At 38.2% G+C, this 5,090-nt stretch overlaps 1 long non-coding RNA gene across 1 annotated transcript in view; it reads right to left on the bottom strand.

Annotated features, from left to right (window-relative positions):
• Window positions 1-1,655, bottom strand: part of LOC128250764 (uncharacterized) — a 41,922-nt gene extending 40,267 nt beyond the window's left edge. The window contains exon 1 of the long non-coding RNA XR_008266747.1: window positions 1,139-1,655. This is a non-coding gene — a long non-coding RNA (uncharacterized LOC128250764). The remainder of the gene's footprint in view (window positions 1-1,138) is intronic.
• Window positions 1,656-5,090: the final 3,435 nt, after the last annotated feature.

Here is a 5,090-nt window from a genome sequence, read left to right as displayed (position 1 = left end):
GCCTATGCTTCAGGGATGTTTTCTGTCTGAATTAAGTAGAACATTATTAAAGAGCATACTTCAATTACCAAGTATGTCGAAATTCACCCAAAATATAATTAAAATACGATGATAAAATTGCGTTTGAAAACACAACACTCAGAGCGGCCATTATTTTCGGCTAACACTCTGAAACCCGTTGTTTCTTCAAATCTCTGTTTTGAGCTTCAGAGATTAGGATTCTGCAACATAATCCTTTCGACTATAGGCACACGGCTTGAAATTTCAGGGGATTACATCGACTCCAGTGTATCACTGGTACTTATCGTTCCCAAAAGGATGAAAGGCAAAGTCGACCTCGGCGGAATTTGATCCCAGAACGTAAAGACGGACGAAATGCCGCACAGCATTTTGTCCGGCCTGCTAACGATTCTAATAACAAATATAATGGTTTCAGATTTTGGCACAGGACCCAGCAGTTTTTGAGGGGAGGGGTAAGTCGATTACATCGGCCCCCAACACTTGACTGGTGTTTACTTTTTGATAATTATGATAACGACCGTCTCATATCATATTTGTTCCATTAGCCATTTCTCACATCTGATATTCCTCTTGTTAACCTGTTTGCCCGTCTATTTGTCTCCATCGACTTTCTCACTCTCTATCTCCATTAATCAATCGATTTGTAAGTAAAGGGACACGTAATGAGATCGATAAATAAATGGATAGAAGTAGACACAGAAAAAAGAGAGGAGTTGATAGACACAAAATGTTGGATGGATAAACAGACAGAGACAAATAGAAGAACAGACAGAAATGTGTGTTCTGTGTTCGTTTTAGAGCTTTATATCTTGAAATGACATGAAAGTAAAAATCTTAAAGAAATTACAAAACAATGTTTTAGATTAAATTTGTTTTTTTTTACACTATGATCGATTAAGTAATTTCATTCATATAATGATACGATATAAGAAGTTATTTTGTAACTTTGATAAGTTTTGTTTGAAAAATTAATTTTTCAATCAATTCTTAAAGTAAATTTTAAAGGAAAGAACAAGAGCAAACGAAACTTGTTAGCTCATTTAAAATGTCAACAAATATCAAAGATAAATTAATGTAATATTGTAGAATATTTTTCAATGAATTTAAATTAGTTTACCTTGAATTAAAAACTGTGCGGCAGAAATTCAACAAAACTGGAAAACAAATTCAATGGTCGTCTGCCACTCGGTTCAACCACTCTGTGTATGTGTGAGTGAGAATGTATGTGTGTATGTGGATAATGGCGCTGAGACAGAGAAGGGAAACAAAATGGGAGATAGATAGATAGATAGATAGAAAGGGAGAGGTACTGTAATAAAGCATTGCTAATAGATATGGAAAAATGTATGTGTACCCGTGCACACAAGAAGCTATATGTGTGTGTGTGTGCGTGCGTGTATTTGTACGTGTGAAAGGAAAACTTGATGGCTAACAGTTTTCTAAATTCCCTTTTTCTCAAATTTTCTGATTTCACTCTTTATTTCTTTCAAAGGTTTAACATGAAAAGTCGTTGTGTAATATTTTGACTTCAGTCATTTTGTAGATACTTTTTTTCAACATTTGTTGTCCGGGCCTAAAAGGGGGGAAGGTTGTATTTATTAAATGGGTACTACTAAAGCAGCGCGGACCCGAACGCGCAGTCGCGCGTCCGCGCTAGCTAGTCGTGAGTGGTCGATCCTAACCCTAACCCTATTCCTAACCCTAACCCTAAACATGTATTCATTTGCACACGCGGGTTAGGGATAGGGTTAGGGTTAGGATCGACCACTCAAGACTAGCTAGCGCGGACGCGCGACTGCGCGTTTGGGTCCGCGCTGCTTTAGTAGTACCTATTAAATGGGCATCGGCTCTGGGCCCAGGGTGTCAAAGAAGAGCCGTAAGTATTTAGAGTTCCCTTCTCTGAAACCCCCCAAGTTTTTGAATTTTGAGAGGTCCCTTCACTAATTTACAATGGACGGATAAGGTCTCCTCATCATGCTCACGCGCACGCGCTCCTATACATAGACACAGTTACATACGCACTGAATTAAACATACAATGGTCAAACCAAAACTATTTCGCATACAACCGGACCTTTCCCGGCTTTCCCTTTCTAAATAAATAATATCCTTCTCAGGAAAAAGACGTCTATGGGCTCCGTTTTTTTATTACTATCTCATTTTCTCCTACTTTGTTTCCTATATCTCTTGCTCCATGACACACATGCACACGCACACGCGCACGTACGCACGCACACGCGCACGTACGCACACGCGCACGCACGCACACGCACACGCGTACGCACACGCGCACACATACGCACATACACACACTCACATGCATAACCACTCACTCATTGGTTGAACTGAACCGATACGGAAAGAGCCGGACTTTTCCAGTTTTGCCTTTCAAAAGCAGACGACAGTTTTCTCAAACCAGAGACGACCATTGAAGCAGTTCTTCCACTTTCTGCCGCATCTCACACCATTTTCCTTCTAAACTCGGCTTTCAAGGTAAACTAAATTTATCAAATCTATCGAAATATATTCTACTATATCATATTAATTGATCTTTGATGTTTGTTGACATTTTAAATGAGTTTGCTTTCATGTTCTTTCCTCAAAAGTTTACTCAGTCAGAAAGCAAACAAAAAAAAATCGAAACATTTCTTGAGAAATGATTGAAAAATGTAATTTTTGATTAACAAAAATATCAATAATATATTTCCTGACTTTTTATATCGTTAAAATACGTTCTTTGAACGAAATTACTGAAATGATTATCATTTTATAAAAAAAATACTGATTTAGTTAAAACTATTATATCGTAATTTCTCCTTGGTGTACTTTTTTCAAATATAAATCTGTAAAAAAATCAAAAGCGATTTTGTTTGCTAAACACACACAAACATACTGTATATATATATATATATACATATATATATATATATATATATATGACATGCATATAACACACATGTACACGTATGTATATATATATGTATGTATATGTGTAATGGAGATACACATTCTTTTACTTGTTTCAGTCATTTTGACTGGCCATGCTGCAGCAGCGCCTTTAGTCGAACAAATCGACCTCAGAACTTATTCTTTGTAAGCTTAGTTACTTATTCTATCGGTCTCTTTTGCCGAACCGCTGAGTTATGGGGACATAAACACACACCAGCATCGGTTATCAAGCGATGTTGGGGGCGGGGACAACAAACACAGACACAAATATATACACGCATACATACATACATACATACATACATACTTACACACATAGTGACTGCTTTCTCGTATAAAAGGCGAAGCCATTGCTGGAAAGAATCCTTAAAATGAGTCATCGATGATGCAATGTAGGGCCCTTATATGACTCTTGAGCCCCTTATATGACTTGAGCCCCGCCAAAGTTTTGCACAGTTGTGCTGGCTGCTGGCAGAAGGCACCGGTGCCACAGTATGACATCTTTTGACCTTATCTTCTTAATCCTCCAACTGAACGGCTATCCTTTCTACAGGTTACCCATGTTCTCTTGTCAGCAATAGCTGTATCATAATTTACAAGGGTTCGATTCCCGTCGCTCCTTTGATAGGCTGACAAGGCTTGCGCAACCTAAGCATTGCCTCCTACAAACCACAAAATCAATACTCCTTCATTTCCCACAGGTCCATTCTTTCAAAGCTTTCTCTTGATCTTCTCCTGTTTCATTCTCTCTCTTTCAAACCTCCAGCAGCCACTGTGTGAACCCTTTTTCCTCCATCTATTTCGCTCTTGTACTTCTCTGTCCCAATTAACATCTGAAATTCCTGTCTCTCTGTCAAAGCAGTTTTAAGGCAGTCTTTAGCTTTATGTGCTGGCCATTTACCATCTTCCAGCTCACCATACATAAGTTACTCCAGAAGTCTTTCATCATTTATTCTCACCAGATGCCCACCTCACCTCAAACTATTTTGCAGAATGATCGGTTCTACATTCCTACTACAACTTCTCTCAATTACCTCTACTTCACCGATTGCCATTCTCCAGTTTATCCTAAGAATTTTCCAAAGTCAATATTGATGGAATCGTTCTAAATGCGTGAAATGTTTACCTTAAATAAGCCATGTCTCACTTCCATGGGGCAGTAATGGCAGAACAGGCGTTAGAAACCTTAAACTTTAGTTTGTTTAGGTATGTTATGGCTTGACCAGAGGTGATGGTTAAGCCTATCAAAGGCATCACTAGATTTGCTTATTCTATAAGAAATTTCATTATCAAGACCAGAAGTGCTCATAGTACTTCCTAAACATAAGAATTTGGGGACAATTTTTAACCTTTGTCCATATACAGCTACAGAAAGGTCCACATAAAGCACACATGCAAACACGCATACATACATACATACATACATACATACATACATACTACATACTACATATATATATATATATATACACACACATACATGCTCACGCACATACGTACACTCAAACACATGCATACACACAAGCACAGGCACATACATACACGCATACTCACATGCATACATACGTACATACTTATAGACAGACAGACAGACAGTCATGGATGTTTAGTGGAAGGTTTGGCTGCTATTTCTGTCATGTCTGTCCACTACGTTGAAATCGTTATTGTTTCATGCGTAAGACAGTAGTGTGTTCCGAGATAGATTTGACAGCTATTTCTGCCATGTCAGGACTTCCCTCGTTGGCCACTTCATTGCCAGATTATTTAGAAACTATCACTTGTGGCCTTCTCGTTTTTCGGTTCCACATCTCTCATTCCTTTCGACCCCACCCTACCCCCGCGTTATTTACCATTCTGTGTAAATATCCAAGAATGGGCGTTCTGATGTGACGTGACTAAAAGTCAGACAGAAACGAAATATCTAAGCTGTAACAGTTACAAGAATTATTTTGATTTAGTTTTCACAGAAAAGTTTGACTATTAGTTTTCTTTCCTGGAATTTACGTTGAATATTTTGAAGCGGATCCAAAAAGTGTGAATTACGTGACATCATACAAAATAACTTTTTTTCCATCTGAAATTATTTGCTGGATTTTTCCGGGGCTGCATAAGAAGCCTCGT

Source organism: Octopus bimaculoides, chromosome 25 (genome assembly GCF_001194135.2).
Source record: "Octopus bimaculoides isolate UCB-OBI-ISO-001 chromosome 25, ASM119413v2, whole genome shotgun sequence".
NCBI lineage: Eukaryota > Metazoa > Mollusca > Cephalopoda > Octopoda > Octopodidae > Octopus > Octopus bimaculoides.
Note: the sequence above shows the minus strand (reverse complement) of the source record. Positions and strands in the feature narration are given on the sequence as shown.